Below are 20,804 nucleotides of genomic sequence, written 5' to 3'. Positions count from 1 at the left end.
AAGTTGCCCCATTGACTTACTATGGGGAAGGAACGTCCCGTGAAACACACATGCTTTTCCTACTATGGTAAATTGCATAGGGACTTTGTATTGAACGTAGCTCTGGATCACAGTGTCATAGAGACAAGGAGGAGGGCTCATTTTACTCAGACGACCAATCAGTCTCTCAGGATCATTGTGAAGCTATCAAGCCACGCCCTAGCAACCATTTAGAGCCCCTTAGCAACAAGTTCCATAGACTTCCATTGAAAGAGTTCAAAGAGATATCTCCAGACTGAATTGTCATAGAAACATGGGGGTGGTCTCATTTGACTCGGGGCAGCAAACAGCCAATCATGAATCACCTCAATACTTCCAAGCCCCTCCCTAGCAACCATTGTCGAGCACCTTAGCAACCAAAATCCAAAGAGGGATATCTTCCATTCTGAATGTCACAGAGGCATGGGAGTTGGTTTATATCATTCATACTGACAAGAATCCTTTGGAGTTTCATCATTGGTAGCTGCCAAGTAACTCCATAGCAACCAAACAGAGTACCCTAGCAACCAAATCCAAAGAGGGATATCTTCCATTCTGAATGTTACAGAGACATGGGAGTTGGTTTATATCATTCATACTGACAAGAAGTCTTTGGAGTTTCATGATTGGCAGCTGACAAGCCACTCCCTAGCAACCAAACAGAGTACCCTAGCAACCAAAATCCAAAGAGGGATATCTTCCATTCTGAATGTCGCAGAGGCATGGGAGTTGGTTTATATCATTCATACTGACAAGCAGCCTTTGGAGTTTCATGATTGGCAGCTGACAAGCCACTCCCTAGCAACCAAACAGAGTACCCTAGCAACCAAAATCCAAAGAGGGATATCTTCCATTCTGAATGTCACAGAGGCATGGGAGTTGGTTTATATCATTCATACTGACAAGAAGCCTTTGGAATTTCATCATTGGCAGCTGCCAAGTAACTCCATAGCAACCAAACAGAGTACCCTAGCAACCAAAATCCAAAGAGGGATATCTTCCATTCTGAATGTCGCAGAGGCATGGGAGTTGGTTTATATCATTCATAGTGACAAGAAGCCTTTGGAGTTTCATGATTGGCAGCTGACAAGCTACTCCCTAGCAACCAAACAGAGTACCCTAGCAACCGTTTAGCAAAACGTATATCTCTGCATCAGAACATCGTATAGAGATGGGAGTTGGTTTATATCATTCATACTGACAAGAAGCCTTTGCAGTATCATCATTAGCAGCTGCCAAGCAACTCCATAGCAACCAAACAGAGTACCCTAGCAACCATTTTACAAGACCTACATCTCTGCATCAGAATATTGTATAGAGATGGGGGTTGGCTCATTAGTTTCAGTTGTAAAACAGTGTGTAAATATCACCATGGTAACTGTGTATTCACATCCTAGCAACCATTTAGAGCCACCTAGCAACCATATTGCAACATATAGAAGCCATATTTCAGCTCCACAACATCGTACAGACATGGTTGTTGGCTCGTATGCAATCATGTACAACACCCTAGCACCTTACCGAGTGGCGAGTTTTGCCACTGCAAGCACCACTTCACATTTTCTTCAGGAAATGTACATTCTAGTTATTCTTATTATTCCGGACAAAAGTTTGGCGCGAAACTCGCCCCGCACCATTTGTCACAGACCCCTGAGTGAAGTGTCAAATCGACCGGCTCATTGAGGAGAGGTGTGCTATGACTTTTCTAAGCGATCGGGTGTACGATGTTCGCACAGCGGACGAAAAAGCGGCCAAAAAAGTCCCCATTGACTTAACATTGGGAGTTCTAAAAATATTTGAATCCCAACTGCCATTTTCACACACACAGACTCCAAAGGGCCTGACACCCCTGCATCTCTCCCTCTCTCTCTCCCTCAGAGGATTATATTATCAAGCAGCCAATAAGTAATGGCCTAAAATCTTCATAGCCACACCCTAGCAACCAGTTTTAGCACCCTAGCAACCACTAAGAGCTCCCTAGCAACCACCCTAAACCAAAAAAAAATTTTTTTTACATTTTTTTGTATTTTTTAACGCAATATTACACTCGTGGCCTTGCGATATTGCTCCATGCTTGCGGCCGAGTGCCGTACTGAAGGCACTCGTTATTAAAGATTTTAATAACTCTATAAAAACTCCATAGTAACCATCTTTGACAACTACCAACCACCTAGTAACAAAATAGCAACTACCAAAAATACCTTAGCAACCATCCTGAACACCCTAGCAACGTCTAGAAACGCTCTAGTAGATCATAGAAACACCAAGGTGGTCTCGTTTCACTCAGGGCATCAAATGGCCAATCATGAATCACCTCAACACTTCCTAGCCCCTCCCTAGCAACCATTGTCGAGCACCTTAGCAACCAAAATCCTAGAGGGATATCTTCTATTCTGAATGTCACAGAGGCATGGAAGTTGGTTTATATCATTCATAGTAACAAAAAGCCTTTGCAGTTTCATCAATGGCAGCTGTCAAGCAACTCCATAGCAACCAAACAGATTACCCTAGCAACCAAAATTCAAAGAGGGATATCTTCCATTCTGAATGTCACAGAGGCATGGGAGTTGGTTTATATCATTCATAGTGACAAGAAGGCTTTGCAGTTTCGTCATTGGCAGCTGCCAAGCCACTCCATAGCAACCAAACTTGAGTACCCTAGCAACCGTTTTGCAAGACCTATATCTCCGCATCAGAACATCGTATAGAGATGGGAGTTGGTTTATATCATTCATACTGACAATAAGCCTTTACAGTTTCATCATTAGCAGCTGCCAAACAACTCCATAGCAACCAAACAGAGTACCCTAGCAACCAAAATGCAAAGAGGGATATCTGCCATTCTGAATGTCACAGAGAAATGGGAGTTGGTTTATATCATTCATAGTGACACAAAGCCTTTTCAGTTTCATCATTGGCAGCTGCCAAGCCACTCCATAGCAACCAAACTTGAGTAACCTAGCAACCGTTTTGCAAGACCTATATCTCCGCATCAGAACATCGTATAGAGATGGGAGTTGGTTTATATCATTCATACTGACAATAAGCCTTTACAGTTTCATCATTAGCAGCTGCCAAACAACTCCATAGCAACCAAACAGAGTACCCTAGCAACCAAAATGCAAAGAGGGATATCTTCCATTCTGAATGTCACAGAGGCATGGGAGTTGGTTTGTTTCATTCATACTGACAACCAGCCTTTGGAGTTTCATTATTGGCAGCTGCCAAGCCACTCCATAGCAACCAGACAGAGTACCCTAGCAACCAAAATCCAAAGAGGGTTATCTTCCATTTTGAATGTCACAAAGAAATGGGAGTTGGTTTATATCATTCATAGTGACAAGAAGCCTTTGCAGTTTCATCACTGGCAGCTGCCAAGCCACTCCCTAGCAACCAAACAGAGTACCCTAGCAACCATTTAGCAAAAATAATTTCTCTGTATCAGAACATCGTATAGAGCTGGGAGTTGGTTTATATCATTCAAACTGACAAGCAGCCTCTGGAGTTTTATGGTTGGCAGCTGCCAAGCTACTCCCTAGCAACCAAACAGAGTACCCTAGCAACAAAAATCCAAAGAGGGATATCTTCCATTCTGTATGTCACAGATGCATGGGAGTTGGTTTTTTATCATTCATAGTGACAAGAAGCCTTTTTAATTTCATCATTGGCAGCTGCCAAGCCACTCCCTAGCAACCAAACAGAGTACCCTAGCAACCGTTTAGCAAGACCTATATCTCTGCATCAGAACATCGTATAGAGATGGGAGTTGGTTTATTTTCATTCATACTGACAAGAAACTTATGCAGTTTCATCATTAACAGCTGCCAAGCCACTCCATAGCAACCAAACAGAGGACCCTAGCAACCAAACTCCAGAGAGGGATATCTTCCATTCTGACTGTCACAGAGGCATGGGAGTTGGTTTATATCATTCATATTGACAAGAAGCCTTTGGTGTTTCATGATTGGCAGCTGCCAAGCAACTCCATATCAACCAAACAGAGTACCCTAGCAACCAAATTCCAAAGAGGAATATCTTCCTTTCTGAATGTCACACAGGCATGGGAGTTGGTTTATATCATTCATACTGACAAGAAGCCTTTGGAATTTCATCATTGGCAGCTGCCAAGCCACTCTCTAGCAACCAAACAGAGTACCCTAGCAACCAAAATCCAAGGAGGGATATCTTCCATTCTGAATGTCATAGAGGCATGGGAGTTCGTTTATATCATTCAGAGTGACAAGAAGCCTTTGCAGTTTCATCATTGGTATCTGCCAAGTCACTCCCTGGCAACCAAACAGAGGACCCTAGCAACCGTTTATCAAGACCCATGTCTCTGCATCAGAACATCATATAGAGATGGGGGTTGGCTCTTTAGTTTTGGTTGGGAAACAGTCTGTAAATTTCACCATGGTAACTTTGTATTCACACCCTAGCAACCGTTTACAGCCACCTAGCAACCATATTGCAACATAAAGAAGCCATATTTCAGCTCCACAACAGCGTACAGACATGGTTGTTGGCTCGTATGCGATCATGTACAACACCCTAGCAACCGAGTGCCGAATTTTGCCACTGCAAGCACCACTTCACATTTTCTTCAGGAAATGTACATTCTAGTTCTTATTATTATTATTCTGGACAAAGTTTGGCGCGAAACTCGCCCCGCACCGTTTGTCACAGACCCCTGAGTGAAGTGTCAAATCGACCGCCTCATTGAGGAGAGGTGTGCTATGACTTTTCTAAGCGATCGGGTGTACGATGTTCACACAGCGGACGAAAAAGCGGCCAAAAAAGTCCCCATTGACTTTACATTGGGCATTCTAAAAATATTTGAATCCCAACCGACGTTTTCACACACACACCACTCCAAAGGGCCTGACAGCCCTGCGTCTCTCCCTCTCTCTCTCCCTCAGAGGATTTATATTATCAAGCAGCCAATAAGTAATTTCCTTAAATCTTCATAGCCACACCCTAGCAACCAGTTTTAGCACCCTAGCAACCACTAAGAGCTCCCTAGCAACCACCCTAAACCAAAAAAAATTTTTTTGTACATTTTTTTGTATTTTTTAGCGCAATATTACACTCGTGGCCTTGCGATATTGCTCCATGCTTGTGCCTATTCAGCAATAGGCACGAGGCCGCAGGCCGAGTGCCGTACTGAAGGCACTCGTTATTAAAGATTTTAATAACTCTATAAAAACTCCATAGTAACCATCTTTGACAACTACCAACCACCTAGTAACAAACAACTACCAAAAATACCTTAGCAACCATCCTGAACACCCTAGCAACGTCTAGAAACGCTCTAGTAGATCATAGAAACACCAAGGTGGTCTCGTTTCACTCAGGGCATCAAATGGCCAATCATGAATCACCTCAACACTTCCTAGCCCCTCCCTAGCAACCATTGTCGAGCACCTTAGCAACCAAAATCCTAGAGGGATATCTTCTATTCTGAATGTCACAGAGGCATGGAAGTTGGTTTATATCATTCATAGTAACAAAAAGCCTTTGCAGTTTCATCAATGGCAGCTGTCAAGCAACTCCATAGCAACCAAACAGATTACCCTAGCAACCAAAATTCAAAGAGGGATATCTTCCATTCTGAATGTCACAGAGGCATGGGAGTTTGTTTATGTCATTCATACTGAAAAGCAGCCTTTGGAGTTCATCATTAGCAGCTGCCAAGCCACTCCATAGCAACCAAACAGAGTACCCTAGCAACTATTTAGCAAGACCTATATCTCTGTATCAGAGCATCGTATAGAGATGGGGGAAGGTTTATATAATTCAATATTGACAAGAAGCCTTTGGAGTTTCATGATTGGCAGCTGCCAAGCCACTCCCTAGCAACCAATCATAGTACCCTAGCAACCAAAATCCAAAGAGGGATATCTTCCAGTCTGAATGTCACAGAGGCATGGGAGTTGGTTTATATCCTTCATAGTAACAAAAAGCCGTTGCAGTTTCATCAATGGCAGCTGTCAAGCAACTCCATAGCAACCAAACAGATTACCCTAGCAACCAAAATTCAAAGAGGGATATCTTCCATTCTGAATGTCACAGAGGCATGGGAGTTGGTTTATGTCATTCATACTGACAAGAAGCCTTTGGTGTTTCATGATTGGCAGCTGCCAAGCAACTCCATAACAACCAAACAGAGTACCCTAGCAACCGAAATCCAAACAGGGATCTCTTCCATTCTGAATGTCACAGAGGCATGGGAGTTGGTTTATATCATTCATACTGACAAGAAACCTTTGGAATTTCATCATTGGCAGCTGCCAAGTAACTCCATAGCAACCAAACAGAGTACCCTAGTAACCAAAATCCAAAGAGGGATATCTTCCATTCTGAAAGTCACACAGGCATGGGAGTTGGTTTAAATCATTTATACTGACAATCAGCCTTTGGAGTTTCATCATTGGCACCTGCCAAGTCACTCCCTGGCAACCAAACAGAGGACCCTAGCAACCGTTTATCATGACCCATGTCTCTGCATCAGAACATCACATAGAGATGGGGGTTGGCTCTTTTGTTTTGGTTGGGAAACTGTCTGTAACTATCACCATGGTAACTGATTTCACACCCTAGCAACCGTTTAGAGCCACCTAGCAACCATATTGCAACATATAGAAGCCATATTTCAGCTCCACAACATTGTACAGACATGGTTGTTGGCTCGAATGCAATCATGTACAACACCCTAGCAACCAAGTGGAGAGTTTTGCCACTGCAAGCACCACTTCACATTTTCTTCAGGAAATGTACATTCTAGTTCTTATTATTATTATTCTGGACAAAGTTTGGCGCGAAACTCGCCCCGCACCGTTTGTCACAGACCCCTGAGTGAAGTGTCAAATCAACCGGCTCATTGAGGAGAGGTGTGCTATGACTTTTCTAAGCGATCGGGTGTACGATGTTCGCACAGCGGACGAAAAAGCGGCCAAAAAAGTCCCCATTGACTTTACATTGGGCATTCTAAAAATATTTGAATCCCAACCGACGTTTTCACACACACACCACTCCAAAGGGCCTGACACCCCTGCGTCTCTCCCTCTCTATCTCCCTCAGAGGATTATATTATCAAGCAGCCAATAAGTAATGGCCTAAAATCTTCATAGCCACACCCTAGCAACCAGTTTTAGCACCCTAGCAACCACTAAGAGCTCCCTAGCAACCACCCTAAACCAAAAAAAATTTTTTTTTACATTTTTTTGTATTTTTTAACGCAATATTACACTCGTGGCCTTGCGATATTGCTCCATGCTTGTGCCTATTCAGCCATAGGCACGAGGCCGCAGGCCGAGTGCCGTACTGAAGGCACTCGTTATTAAAGATTTTAATAACTCTATAAAAACTCCATAGTAACCATCTTTGACAACTACCAACCACCTAGTAACAAAATAGCAACTACCAAAAATACCTTAGCAACCATCCTGAACACCCTAGCAACGTCTAGAAACGCTCTAGTAGATCATAGAAACACCAAGGTGGTCTCGTTTCACTCAGGGCATCAAATGGCCAATCATGAATCACCTCAACACTTCCTAGCCCCTCCCTAGCAACCATTGTCGAGCACCTTAGCAACCAAAATCCTAGAGGGATATCTTCTATTCTGAATGTCACAGAGGCATGGAAGTTGGTTTATATCATTCATAGTAACAAAAAGCCTTTGCAGTTTCATCAATGGCAGCTGTCAAGCAACTCCATAGCAACCAAACAGATTACCCTAGCAACCAAAATTCAAAGAGGGATATCTTCCATTCTGAATGTCACAGAGGCATGGGAGTTGGTTTATATCATTCATAGTGACAAGAAGGCTTTGCAGTTTCGTCATTGGCAGCTGCCAAGCCACTCCATAGCAACCAAACTTGAGTACCCTAGCAACCGTTTTGCAAGACCTATATCTCCGCATCAGAACATCGTATAGAGATGGGAGTTGGTTTATATCATTCATACTGACAATAAGCCTTTACAGTTTCATCATTAGCAGCTGCCAAACAACTCCATAGCAACCAAACAGAGTACCCTAGCAACCAAAATGCAAAGAGGGATATCTGCCATTCTGAATGTCACAGAGAAATGGGAGTTGGTTTATATCATTCATAGTGACACAAAGCCTTTTCAGTTTCATCATTGGCAGCTGCCAAGCCACTCCATAGCAACCAAACTTGAGTACCCTAGCAACCGTTTTGCAAGACCTATATCTCCGCATCAGAACATCGTATAGAGATGGGAGTTGGTTTATATCATTCATACTGACAATAAGCCTTTACAGTTTCATCATTAGCAGCTGCCAAACAACTCCATAGCAACCAAACAGAGTACCCTAGCAACCAAAATGCAAAGAGGGATATCTTCCATTCTGAATGTCACAGAGGCATGGGAGTTGGTTTGTTTCATTCATACTGACAACCAGCCTTTGGAGTTTCATTATTGGCAGCTGCCAAGCCACTCCATAGCAACCAGACAGAGTACCCTAGCAACCAAAATCCAAAGAGGGTTATCTTCCATTTTGAATGTCACAAAGAAATGGGAGTTGGTTTATATCATTCATAGTGACAAGAAGCCTTTGCAGTTTCATCACTGGCAGCTGCCAAGCCACTCCCTAGCAACCAAACAGAGTACCCTAGCAACCATTTAGCAAAAATAATTTCTCTGTATCAGAACATCGTATAGAGCTGGGAGTTGGTTTATATCATTCAAACTGACAAGCAGCCTCTGGAGTTTTATGGTTGGCAGCTGCCAAGCTACTCCCTAGCAACCAAACAGAGTACCCTAGCAACAAAAATCCAAAGAGGGATATCTTCCATTCTGTATGTCACAGATGCATGGGAGTTGGTTTTTTATCATTCATAGTGACAAGAAGCCTTTTTAATTTCATCATTGGCAGCTGCCAAGCCACTCCCTAGCAACCAAACAGAGTACCCTAGCAACCGTTTAGCAAGACCTATATCTCTGCATCAGAACATCGTATAGAGATGGGAGTTGGTTTATTTTCATTCATACTGACAAGAAACTTATGCAGTTTCATCATTAACAGCTGCCAAGCCACTCCATAGCAACCAAACAGAGGACCCTAGCAACCAAACTCCAGAGAGGGATATCTTCCATTCTGACTGTCACAGAGGCATGGGAGTTGGTTTATATCATTCATATTGACAAGAAGCCTTTGGTGTTTCATGATTGGCAGCTGCCAAGCAACTCCATATCAACCAAACAGAGTACCCTAGCAACCAAAATCCAAGGAGGGATATCTTCCATTCTGAATGTCATAGAGGCATGGGAGTTGGTTTATATCATTCAGAGTGACAAGAAGCCTTTGCAGTTTCATCATTGGTATCTGCCAAGTCACTCCCTGGCAACCAAACAGAGGACCCTAGCAACCGTTTATCAAGACCCATGTCTCTGCATCAGAACATCATATAGAGATGGGGGTTGGCTCTTTAGTTTTGGTTGGGAAACAGTCTGTAAATTTCACCATGGTAACTTTGTATTCACACCCTAGCAACCGTTTACAGCCACCTAGCAACCATATTGCAACATAAAGAAGCCATATTTCAGCTCCACAACAGCGTACAGACATGGTTGTTGGCTCGTATGCGATCATGTACAACACCCTAGCAACCGAGTGCCGAATTTTGCCACTGCAAGCACCACTTCACATTTTGTGACACCACTTCACACCTTGAAAGCAAGGCATCACTATTGTTATTGCTCATACTTATTATTATTAATGGTGCTTGCTGAAAGCAAGGCATCATTAGTGTTCTCTTGCATACTTATTATTCTTCTTATTATTATTCTGGACAAAGTTTGGCGCGAAACTCGCCCCGCACCATTTGTCTCAGACCCCTGAGTGAGGTGTCAAATCGACCGGCTCATTAAGGAGAGGTGTGCTATGACTTTTATAAGCGATCGGGGGTGCGGTGTTCGCCCCAGGGGCGAAAAAGCGGCCAAAAAAGTCCCATTGACTTAACATTGCGACGAACTTTGACCACACGTAGCTCTGAGCGAGGATTTCGCAGAAACGTGTGATTTGCCACATTTGAAGAGGCTGACAGGCTCTGTAAGAACATACCTCACAATGGGGTAAAAGTTGCACCCCTGGGGGGCAGGAGCGTCCCAAAGTTGCCCCATTGACTTACTATGGGGAAGGAATGTCCCGTGAAACACACATGCTTTTCCTACTATGGTAAATTGCATAGGGATTTTGTATTGAACGTAGCTCTGGATCACAGTGTCAGAGAGACAAGGGGACGGGCTAATTTTACTCAGACGACCAATCTGTCTCTCAGGATCATTGTGAAGCTATCAAGCCACGCCCTAGCAACCATTTAGAGCACCTTAGCAACAAGTCCCATAGACTTCCATTGAAAGAGATCAAAGGGATATCTCCGGACTGAATTGTCATAGAAACATGGGGGTTGTCTCATTTGACTCGGGGCAGCAAACAGCCAATCATGAATCACCTCAACACTTCCTAGCCCCTCCCTAGCAACCATTGTCGAGCAGCTTAGCAACCAAAATCCAAAAAGGGATATCTTCCATTCTGAATGTCACAGATGCATGGGACTTGGTTTGTATCATTCATAGTGACAAGAAGCCTTTGGAGTTTCATCATTGGCAGCTGCCAAGCCACTCCCTAGCAACCAAACAGAGTACCCTAGCAACCAAAATTCAAAGAGGGATATCTTCCATTCTGAATGTCACAGAGAAATGGGAGTTGGTTTATATCATTCATAGTGACAAGAAGCCTTTGCAGTTTCGTCATTGGCAGCTGCCAAGCCACTCCATAGCAACCAAACAGAGTACCCTAGCAACCAAAATCCAAAGAGAGATATCTGCCATTCTGAATGTCACAGAGAAATGGGAGTTGGTTTATATCATTCATAGTGACACAAAGCCTTTGCAGTTTCATCATTGGCAGCTGCCAAGGCACTCCCTAGCAACCAAACAGAGTACCCCTAGCAACCGTTTAGCAAGACCTATATCTCCGCATCAGAACATCGTATAGAGATGGGAGTTGATTTATATCATTCATACTGACAATAAGCCTTTACAGTTTCATCATTAGCAGCTGCAAAGCAACTCCATAGCAACCAAACAGAGTACCCTAGCAACCAAAATGCAAAGAGGGATATCTTCCATTCTGAATGTCATAGAGGCATGGGAGTTGGTTTGTTTCATTCATACTGACAACCAGCCTTTGGAGTTTCATTCTTGGCATCTGCCAAGCCACTCCATAGCAACCAAACAGAGTACCCTAGCAACCAAAATCCAAAGAGGGTTATCTTCCATTTTGAATGTCACAAAGAAATGGGAGTTGGTTTATATCATTCATAGTGACAAGAAGCCTTTGCAGTTTCATCACAGGCAGCTGCCAAGCCACTCCCTAGCAACCAAACAGAGTACCCTAGCAACCGTTTAGCAAAAAGAATATATCTGTATCAGAACATCGTATAGAGCTGGGAGTTGGTTTATATCATTCACACTGACAAGCAGCCTTTGGAGTTTCATGGTTGGCAGCTGCCAAGCTACTCCCTAGCAAACAAACAGAGTACCCTAGCAACAAAAAGAGGGATATCTTCCATTCTGTATGTCACAGATGCATGGGAGTTGGTTTTCTATCATTCATAGTGACAAGAAGCCTTTTTAGTTTCATCATTGGCAGCTGCCAAGCCACTCCCTAGCAACCAAACAGAGTACCCTAGCAACCGTTTAGCAAGACCTATATCTCTGCATCAGAACATCATATAGAGATGGAGGTTGGTTTATATCATTCATACTGACAAGAAGCTGATGCAGTTTCATCATTAACAGCTGCCAAGCAACTCCATAGCAACCAAACAGAGTATCCTAGCAACCAAAATCCAAAGAGGGATATCTTCCATTCTGAATGTCATACAGGCATGGGAGTTGGTTTATATCATTTATACTGACAAGCAGCCTTTGTAGTTTCGTTATTGGTATCTGCCAGTCCACTCCCTAGCAACCGAACAGATTATCCTAGCAACCAAAATTCAAAGATGGATATCTTCCATTCTGTTTGTCACAGAGGCAGGGGAGTTGGATTTTATCATTCATACTGACAAGCAGCCTTTGCGTTTCATGATTGGCAGCTGCCAAGCCACTCCCTAGCAACGAAATACAGTACCCTAGCAACCAATATCCAAATAGGGATATCTTCCATTCTGTATGTCACAGAGGCATGGGAGTTGGTTTATATCATTCATAGTGACAAGAAGCCTTTGGAGTTTCATCATTGGCAGCTGCCTAGCAACTACATAGCAACCAAACAGAGTACCCTAGCAACCATTTTAAAAGGCCTACATCTCTGCATCAGAATATTGTATAGAGATGGGGGTTGGCTCATTAGTTTCGATTCGAAAACAGTCTGTAAATATCACCATGGTAACTGTGTATTCACACCCTAGCAACCGTTTAGAGCCACCTAACAACCATATTGCAACATATAGAAGCCATATTTCAGCTCCACAACATCGTACAGACATGGTTGTTGGCTCGTATGCAATCATTTACAAGACCCTAGCAACCGTGCCGAATTTTGCCACTGCAAGCACCATTTCACATTTTCTTCAGGAAATGTACATTCTAGTTATTATTCTTATTATTCCGGACAAAAGTTTGGCGCGAAACTCGCCCCGCACCATTTGTCACAGACCCCTGAGTGAAGTGTCAAATCGACCGGCTCATTGAGGAGAGGTGTGCTATGACTTTTCTAAGCGATCGGGTGTACGATGTTCGCACAGCGGACGAAAAAGCGGCCAAAAAAGTCCCCATTGACTTAACATTGGGAGTTCTAAAAATATTTGAATCCCAACTGCCATTTTCACACACACAGACTCCAAAGGGCCTGACACCCCTGCATCTCTCCCTCTCTCTCTCCCTCAGAGGATTTATATTATCAAGCAGCCAATAAGTAATGGCCTAAAATCTTCATAGCCACACCCTATAAACCAGTTTCAGCACCCTAGCAACCACTAAGAGCTCCCTAGCAACCACCCTAAACCAAAAAAAATTTTTTTTTACATTTTTTTGTATTTTTTAACGCAATATTACACTCGTGGCCTTGCGATATTGCTCCATGCTTGTGCCTATTCAGCCATAGGCACGAGGCCGCAGGCCGAGTGTCGTACTGAAGGCACTCGTTATTAAAGATTTTAATAACTCTATAAAAACTCCATAGTAACCATCTTTGACAACTACCAACCACCTAGTAACAAAATAGCAACTACCAAAAATACCTTAGCAACCATCCTGAACACCCTAGCAACGTCTAGAAACGCTCTAGTAGATCATAGAAACACCAAGGTGGTCTCGTTTCACTCAGGGCATCAAATGGCCAATCATGAATCACCTCAACACTTCCTAGCCCCTCCCTAGCAACCATTGTCGAGCACCTTAGCAACCAAAATCCTAGAGGGATATCTTCTATTCTGAATGTCACAGAGGCATGGAAGTTGGTTTATATCATTCATAGTAACAAAAAGCCTTTGCAGTTTCATCGATGGCAGCTGTCAAGCAACTCCATAGCAACCAAACAGATTACCCTAGCAACCAAAATTCAAAGAGGGATATCTTCCATTCTGAATGTCACAGAGGCATGGGAGTTTGTTTATGTCATTCATACTGAAAAGCAGCCTTTGGAGTTCATCATTAGCAGCTGCCAAGCCACTCCATAGCAACCAAACAGAGTACCCTAGCAACTATTTAGCAAGACCTATATCTCTGTATCAGAGCATCGTATAGAGATGGGGGAAGGTTTATATAATTCAATATTGACAAGAAGCCTTTGGAGTTTCATGATTGGCAGCTGCCAAGCCACTCCCTAGCAACCAAAGAGAGTACCCTAGCAACCAATATCCAAAGTGGGATATCTTCCATTCTGAATGTCACAGAGGCATGGGAGTTGGATTATATAATTCATACTGACAAGAAGCCTTTGGAATTTCACCATTGACAGCTGACAAGCCACTCCCTAGCAACCAAACAGAGTACCCTAGCAACCAAAATCCAAAGAGGCATATCTTCCATTCTGAATGTCACAGAGGCATGGGAGTTGGTTTATATCATTCATAGTGACAAGAAGCCTTTGGAGTTTCATGATTGGCAGCTGACAAGCCACTCGCTAGCAACCAAATAGCGTACCCTAGCAACCATTTATCAAAACGTATATCTCTGCATCAGAACATCGTATAGAGATGGGAGTTGGTTTATATCATTCATACTGACAAGAAGCCTTTGCAGTTTCATCATTAGCAGCTGCCAAGCAACTCCATAGCAACCAAACAGAGTACCCTAGCAACCATTTTACAAGACCTACATCTCTGCATCAGAATATTGTATAGAGATGGGGGTTGGCTCATTAGTTTCAGTTGTAAAACAGTCTGTAAATATCACCATGGTAACTGTGTATTCACACCCTAGCAACCATTTAGAGCCACCCAGCAACCGATTGGTGAGTTTTGCCACTGCAAGCACCACTTCACATTTTCTTCAGGAAATGTACATTCTAGTTATTAGTGGTGCTTGCTGAAAGCAAGGCATCACTATTGTTATTGCTCATACTTATTATTATTATTATTCTTATTATTCCGGACAAAAGTTTGGCGCGAAACTCGCCCCGCACCATTTGTCACAGACCCCTGAGTGAAGTGTCAAATCGACCGGCTCATTGAGGAGAGGTGTGCTATGACTTTTCTAAGCGATCGGGTGTACGATGTTCGCACAGCGGACGAAAAAGCGGCCAAAAAAGTCCCCATTGACTTAACATTGGGAGTTCTAAAAATATTTGAATCCCAACTGCCATTTTCACACACACAGACTCCAAAGGGCCTGACACCCCTGCATCTCTCCCTCTCTCTCTCCCTCAGAGGATTATATTATCAAGCAGCCAATAAGTAATGGCCTAAAATCTTCATAGCCACACCCTAGCAACCAGTTTTAGCACCCTAGCAACCACTAAGAGCTCCCTAGCAACCACCCTAAACCAAAAAAATTTTTTTTTTACATTTTTTTGTATTTTTTAACGCAATATTACACTCGTGGCCTTGCGATATTGCTCCATGCTTGTGCCTATTCAGCCATAGGCACGAGGCCGCAGGCCGAGTGCCGTACTGAAGGCACTCGTTATTAAAGATTTTAATAACTCTATAAAAACTCCATAGTAACCATCTTTGACAACTACCAACCACCTAGTAACAAAATAGCAACTACCAAAAATACCTTAGCAACCATCCTGAACACCCTAGCAACGTCTAGAAACGCTCTAGTAGATCATAGAAACACCAAGGTGGTCTCGTTTCACTCAGGGCATCAAATGGCCAATCATGAATCACCTCAACACTTCCTAGCCCCTCCCTAGCAACCATTGTCGAGCACCTTAGCAACCAAAATCCTAGAGGGATATCTTCTATTCTGAATGTCACAGAGGCATGGAAGTTGGTTTATATCATTCATAGTAACAAAAAGCCTTTGCAGTTTCATCAATGGCAGCTGTCAAGCAACTCCATAGCAACCAAACAGATTACCCTAGCAACCAAAATTCAAAGAGGGATATCTTCCATTCTGAATGTCACAGAGGCATGGGAGTTGGTTTATATCATTCATAGTGACAAGAAGGCTTTGCAGTTTCGTCATTGGCAGCTGCCAAGCCACTCCATAGCAACCAAACTTGAGTACCCTAGCAACCGTTTTGCAAGACCTATATCTCCGCATCAGAACATCGTATAGAGATGGGAGTTGGTTTATATCATTCATACTGACAATAAGCCTTTACAGTTTCATCATTAGCAGCTGCCAAACAACTCCATAGCAACCAAACAGAGTACCCTAGCAACCAAAATGCAAAGAGGGATATCTGCCATTCTGAATGTCACAGAGAAATGGGAGTTGGTTTATATCATTCATAGTGACACAAAGCCTTTTCAGTTTCATCATTGGCAGCTGCCAAGCCACTCCATAGCAACCAAACTTGAGTACCCTAGCAACCGTTTTGCAAGACCTATATCTCCGCATCAGAACATCGTATAGAGATGGGAGTTGGTTTATATCATTCATACTGACAATAAGCCTTTACAGTTTCATCATTAGCAGCTGCCAAACAACTCCATAGCAACCAAACAGAGTACCCTAGCAACCAAAATGCAAAGAGGGATATCTTCCATTCTGAATGTCACAGAGGCATGGGAGTTGGTTTGTTTCATTCATACTGACAACCAGCCTTTGGAGTTTCATTATTGGCAGCTGCCAAGCCACTCCATAGCAACCAGACAGAGTACCCTAGCAACCAAAATCCAAAGAGGGTTATCTTCCATTTTGAATGTCACAAAGAAATGGGAGTTGGTTTATATCATTCATAGTGACAAGAAGCCTTTGCAGTTTCATCACTGGCAGCTGCCAAGCCACTCCCTAGCAACCAAACAGAGTACCCTAGCAACCATTTAGCAAAAATAATTTCTCTGTATCAGAACATCGTATAGAGCTGGGAGTTGGTTTATATCATTCAAACTGACAAGCAGCCTCTGGAGTTTTATGGTTGGCAGCTGCCAAGCTACTCCCTAGCAACCAAACAGAGTACCCTAGCAACAAAAATCCAAAGAGGGATATCTTCCATTCTGTATGTCACAGATGCATGGGAGTTGGTTTTTTATCATTCATAGTGACAAGAAGCCTTTTTAATTTCATCATTGGCAGCTGCCAAGCCACTCCCTAGCAACCAAACAGAGTACCCTAGCAACCGTTTAGCAAGACCTATATCTCTGCATCAGAACATCGTATAGAGATGGGAGTTGGTTTATTTTCATTCATACTGACAAGAAACTTATGCAGTTTCATCATTAACAGCTGCCAAGCCACTCCATAGCAACCAAACAGAGGACCCTAGCAACCAAACTCCAGAGAGGGATATCTTCCATTCTGACTGTCACAGAGGCATGGGAGTTGGTTTATATCATTCATATTGACAAGAAGCCTTTGGTGTTTCATGATTGGCAGCTGCCAAGCAACTCCATATCAACCAAACAGAGTACCCTAGCAACCAAATTCCAAAGAGGAATATCTTCCTTTCTGAATGTCACACAGGCATGGGAGTTGGTTTATATCATTCATACTGACAAGAAGCCTTTGGAATTTCATCATTGGCAGCTGCCAAGCCACTCTCTAGCAACCAAACAGAGTACCCTAGCAACCAAAATCCAAGGAGGGATATCTTCCATTCTGAATGTCATAGAGGCATGGGAGTTGGTTTATATCATTCAGAGTGACAAGAAGCCTTTGCAGTTTCATCATTGGTATCTGCCAAGTCACTCCCTGGCAACCAAACAGAGGACCCTAGCAACCGTTTATCAAGACCCATGTCTCTGCATCAGAACATCATATAGAGATGGGGGTTGGCTCTTTAGTTTTGGTTGGGAAACAGTCTGTAAATTTCACCATGGTAACTTTGTATTCACACCCTAGCAACCGTTTACAGCCACCTAGCAACCATATTGCAACATAAAGAAGCCATATTTCAGCTCCACAACAGCGTACAGACATGGTTGTTGGCTCGTATGCGATCATGTACAACACCCTAGCAACCGAGTGCCGAATTTTGCCACTGCAAGCACCACTTCACATTTTCTTCAGGAAATGTACATTCTAGTTATTCTTCTTCTTCTTCTTATTGTTCTGGACAAAAGTTTGGCGCGTAACTCGCCCCGCACCGTTTGTCTCAGACCCATGAATGAGGTGTCAAATCGACCGGCTCATTGAGGAGAGGTGTGCTATGACTTTTATAAGCGATCGGGGGTGCGGTGTTCGCCCCAGGGGCGAAAAAGCGCCCAAAAAAGTCCCATTGACTTAACATTGCGACGAACTTTGACCACACGTAGCTCTGAGCGAGGATTTCGCAGAAACGTGTGATTTGCCACATTTGAAGAGGCTGACAGGCCCTGTAAGAACATACCTCACAACGGGGTAAAAGTTGCACCCCTGGGGGGCAGGAGATGCCCAAAGTTGCCCCATTGACTTACTATGGGGAAGGAACGTCCCGTGAAACACACATGCTTTTCCTACTATGGTAAATTGCATAGGGACTTTGTATTGAACGTAGCTCTGGATCACAGTGTCATAGAGACAAGGAGGAGGGCTCATTTTACTCAGACGACCAATCAGTCTCTCAGGATCATTGTGAAGCTATCAAGCCACGCCCTAGCAACCATTTAGAGCCCCTTAGCAACAAGTTCCATAGACTTCCATTGAAAGAGTTCAAAGAGATATCTCCAGACTGAATTGTCATAGAAACATGGGGGTGGTCTCATTTGACTCGGGGCAGCAAACAGCCAATCATGAATCACCTCAATACTTCCAAGCCCCTCCCTAGCAACCATTGTCGAGCACCTTAGCAACCAAAATCCAAAGAGGGATATCTTCCATTCTGAATGTCACAGAGGCATGGGAGTTGGTTTATATCATTCATACTGACAAGAATCCTTTGGAGTTTCATCATTGGTAGCTGCCAAGTAACTCCATAGCAACCAAACAGAGTACCCTAGCAACCAAATCCAAAGAGGGATATCTTCCATTCTGAATGTTACAGAGACATGGGAGTTGGTTTATATCATTCATACTGACAAGAAGTCTTTGGAGTTTCATGATTGGCAGCTGACAAGCCACTCCCTAGCAACCAAACAGAGTACCCTAGCAACCAAAATCCAAAGAGGGATATCTTCCATTCTGAATGTCGCAGAGGCATGGGAGTTGGTTTATATCATTCATACTGACAAGCAGCCTTTGGAGTTTCATGATTGGCAGCTGACAAGCCACTCCCTAGCAACCAAACAGAGTACCCTAGCAACCAAAATCCAAAGAGGGATATCTTCCATTCTGAATGTCACAGAGGCATGGGAGTTGGTTTATATCATTCATACTGACAAGAAGCCTTTGGAATTTCATCATTGGCAGCTGCCAAGTAACTCCATAGCAACCAAACAGAGTACCCTAGCAACCAAAATCCAAAGAGGGATATCTTCCATTCTGAATGTCGCAGAGGCATGGGAGTTGGTTTATATCATTCATAGTGACAAGAAGCCTTTGGAGTTTCATGATTGGCAGCTGACAAGCTACTCCCTAGCAACCAAACAGAGTACCCTAGCAACCGTTTAGCAAAACGTATATCTCTGCATCAGAACATCGTATAGAGATGGGAGTTGGTTTATATCATTCATACTGACAAGAAGCCTTTGCAGTATCATCATTAGCAGCTGCCAAGCAACTCCATAGCAACCAAACAGAGTACCCTAGCAACCATTTTACAAGACCTACATCTCTGCATCAGAATATTGTATAGAGATGGGGGTTGGCTCATTAGTTTCAGTTGTAAAACAGTGTGTAAATATCACCATGGTAACTGTGTATTCACATCCTAGCAACCATTTAGAGCCACCTAGCAACCATATTGCAACATATAGAAGCCATATTTCAGCTCCACAACATCGTACAGACATGGTTGTTGGCTCGTATGCAATCATGTACAACACCCTAGCACCTTACCGAGTGGCGAGTTTTGCCACTGCAAGCACCACTTCACATTTTCTTCAGGAAATGTACATTCTAGTTATTATTATTATTCTGGACAAAGTTTGGCGCGTAACTCGCCCCACACCGTTTGTCACAGACCCATGAATGAGGTGTCAAATCGACCGGCTCATTGAGGAGAGGTGTGCTATGAGTTTTATAAGCGATCGGGGGTGCGGTGTTCACCCCAGGGGCGAAAAAGCGGCCCAAAAAGTTCCATTGACTTAACATTGCGACGAACTTTGAGCACTCATAGCTCTGAGCGAGGATTTCGCAGAAACGTGTGATTTGCCACATTTGAAGAGGCTGACAGGCCCTGTAAGAACATACCTCACAATGGGGTAAAAGTTGCACCCCTGGGGGGCAGGAGCGTCCCAAAGTTGCCCCATTGACTTACTATGGGGAAGGAATGTCCCGTGAAACACACATGCTTTTCCTACTATGGTAAATTGCATAGGGATTTTGTAATGAACGTAGCTCTGGATCACAGTATCGTAGAGACAAGGGGGTGGGCTCATTTTACTCAGACGACCAATCAGTCTCTCAGGATCATTGTGAAGCTATCAAGCCACGCCCTAGCAACCATTTAGAGCACCTTAGCAACAAGTCCCATAGACTTCCATTGAAAGAGTTCAAAGGGATATCTCCGGACTGAATTGTCATAGAAACTAGAGGGTGGTCTCGTTTGACTTGGGGCAGCAAACAGCCAATCATGAATCACCTCAACTCTTCCTAGCCCCTCCCTAGCAACCATTGTCGAGCACCTTAGCAACCAAAATCCGAGAGGGATATCTTCCATTCTGAATGTCACAGAGGCATGGGAGTTGGTTTATATCATTCATAGTGACAAGAAGGCTTTGCAGTTTCGTCATTGGCAGCTGCCAAGCCACTCCATAGCAACCAAACAGAGTACCCTAGCAACCAAAATCCAAAGAGGGATATCTGCCATTCTGAATGTCACAGAGAAATGGGAGTTGGTTTATATCATTCAAAGTGACACAAAGCCTTTTCAGTTTCATCATTGGCAGCTGCCAAGCCACTCCATAGCAACCAAACTTGAGTACCCTAGCAACCGTTTTGCAAGACCTATATCTCCGCATCAGAACATCGTATAGAGATGGGAGTTGGTTTATATCATTCATACTGACAATAAGCCTTTACAGTTTCATCATTAGCAGCTGCCAAACAACTCCATAGCA

Source organism: Scardinius erythrophthalmus (genome assembly GCF_964197995.2).
Source record: "Scardinius erythrophthalmus genome assembly, chromosome: 15".
NCBI lineage: Eukaryota > Metazoa > Chordata > Actinopteri > Cypriniformes > Leuciscidae > Scardinius > Scardinius erythrophthalmus.
The sequence above is the reverse complement of the archived record's forward strand: the minus strand, read 5'-3'. Positions refer to the sequence as shown.